The 2,419-nt window shown below is 49.0% G+C and overlaps 1 protein-coding gene across 2 annotated transcripts in view; it reads right to left on the bottom strand.

Moving 5' to 3' along the window:
- Nucleotides 1-2,393, bottom strand: part of DENND4A (DENN domain containing 4A) — a 131,120-nt gene extending 128,727 nt beyond the window's left edge. For both annotated transcript variants that reach the window (XM_019503964.1, XM_019503966.1), the window contains exon 1: nucleotides 2,335-2,393. The gene's annotated coding sequence lies outside the window, so the exon portion shown is untranslated. The remainder of the gene's footprint in view (nucleotides 1-2,334) is intronic.
- Nucleotides 2,394-2,419: the final 26 nt, after the last annotated feature.

Here is a 2,419-nt window from a genome sequence, read left to right as displayed (position 1 = left end):
GTTAGGGCGGCTAGGAGCTGGAACCAACTTCCAAGGGAAGTGGTGCTGGCCCCTACCCTGGGGGTCTTTAAGAAGAGGCTGGATGCCTACTTGGCTGGACTCATTTGAGTCCCGTTTCTCTTTTTGGGGTTTTTTGTTGTTCTCCCGCCCTGGCGGGTGGTCGGGCTAGAAGATCTACTAGGTCCCTTCCGACCCTAAATCTATGAAACTATGAAACTATGAAATTTCCAGTTTACAAATATTCTCATTTGAGAATCCACCAATTGGGATAAGTCTGAATATTGCCTCCTCTTGTTACAGAGAATGTACATGGATGAATAGTTAGGTAGATAAGTCATCCTATCCTACAGTACAAACTCACCTTGAGGTAAACAGATTGCTAATTAACTCATCTCACATTAAACAAACAAATAAATGGCCCATTTATAAATGCTGATGCCTCATAATTCCCAGTGAGAAACCGATTTTGGATACCAGCATTAGAACTATTGCTCGTGTAAACTCATTACGTCCACATGAGTTACACCAAGTGTGCTGGGGCCCATACCATCTCCCTCCGCCTTCTCTTCCAAGCAGAAAGTCCCAGGAGCACAAACACAAGCCTCACGTACACTAGGAAGCTTTTACAGAAAAAAAAATATTGCCCCAATACTCCTAAGAAATCAGCTGGAGTGGGGAGGAGAGCAAGGGGGACCCTAGAACTCAGAAGAGTGTCAGCTTCTGATACTTTTGCCACTTCTATACACAAACAGGCTGAGTAACATAAAGCTTTACGTTTATATTGCCTCTAACACCCAGTAATTTCAGGAGGTGCTACAGAAATGCTACACAACCACACACTGAGGAGCAAGTAGCCTCCAAAAAAGCATTTAACTGTCAAGAGAGCAAAGTCTCAAGCATGTGAATCTTATTTGTGTAGAAGTGCAACTCCTGAACGGCCCATACAGAACCCTGGGCAAAGAAGTCCTGTGCAAGTTGCCAGCCAGAGACTTATTTTCTGCCCCAATTTCCAATAATTGGATATTTAGGAGGGAATGATCCTGACTTGATTAGATGTAGGTGAAGCCTGCCCCAACAGGAGTGGAAGCTGCTCTACATCTTACAGGAGATCCCTTACCTCCCCAGCCTCTTACATTTCAGACTGCTTTAAAAACACCGATTATTAGACCTGTACCACACAAGTCTCTGCATATGAAGTGTATGAATTCAAGGGATAGCTTGAGTGCATCCCTGACCATCGTTAAAAAAAAAATAATATCAGAAACTCTTAAGGACAGGGCACAAATTAACCTTTATACCCTTTCTATCTCTTTGCAGCCTCCATGCAATGTTTTGTTTGTTTCTTTTACAAGCTTGACACCAAAGCTTTCATGCCCCATTTCCTATAAAAAGGAAGTGGATGCCAAGAATCGCAAGCATCCCGATGGTACCCGCACGTATTCAGGACAGAGCCAGTGAAAAAGCCATTCGAAGTTAACAGTGGCAGACAAGGTTTTTTGGGTGAATCTGATCTCTTTTATTAAATCAACTTAAATAGCTGGGTTTTTTTTTTTACCAACGATTTAAAGTTGGTCTAATAAAAGAGATCAGATTCACCCAGAAAACCTTGTCTGCCTTATCTCCTTAGACCAACCCAGCTACAACCCCCACCCCTTTCAAAATTTACATTTGCTTGACAGCCAGATGACCCTCCAGGCTCTCCATTATCGAGCCGTTTAGAAAGTTGGATCCTGACGAGGCTGGGCTTGCACATGCGACACTCAAATCAGGATTTACCCCCTTTCCTTTTCTGCTTTCTTGGTGGGAACGACTTCCCTAAAGCGATCCTGTGGACTTGCCAAAACAATAAAATGAAATAAATGCTTCTAGGCTGAATCATTCAGAGAAGGAAAGACCGTGTCCCCGCAGCCTTTTTTGAAGACAGAAGCAGAAGGAAAAAACCCACCCCAGCACAATCCGGGGCTGGAGTTAGTTTAATTTCCAACAACGTCACCGGCACGCGGCGGGTCCCCGGCGCCCGCTCTCCCGTTCACCCAGCAGCCAGCACGGGGAGGGCGACAGCTGTTTTGCGAAGGGCTGAGGAAAGGCAGCAGCAGCATCTCTGCCGCCCGTCCCCACGGCCTTTTCCTCCGGATCCCGGGGGCTGACCTGGGTTTCCCCGCTGTCCCCCGGGGGGGAGGCCCTACCCTGCCCTACTCCCACCTCAGGCAGGGTGGAGACCGCCAGGAGCCTGAGCGCCGACCGTCCGCACGTGCGTCGGGGGCCGCTTCCCGGTGGGGGTGCACCTGGGGGGAGGTGCCCCCCTGGTTTGGGCCCCGCGGCCTCCCCACTTACCCGCTCCCGGCGCTGACAGCTCCCACGCTGCCCCAGCTCGCGCCGTTGGGGTGGGGGGGAGGATGGGATGGCCCCGCCCCCGCCC

The sequence above is a fragment of the Gavialis gangeticus genome, unplaced genomic scaffold (assembly GCF_001723915.1).
Source record: "Gavialis gangeticus isolate Ggan-Ray unplaced genomic scaffold, GavGan_comp1, whole genome shotgun sequence".
Lineage (NCBI taxonomy): Eukaryota > Metazoa > Chordata > Crocodylia > Gavialidae > Gavialis > Gavialis gangeticus.
This window is presented reverse-complemented; position numbering and strand designations above follow the sequence as displayed.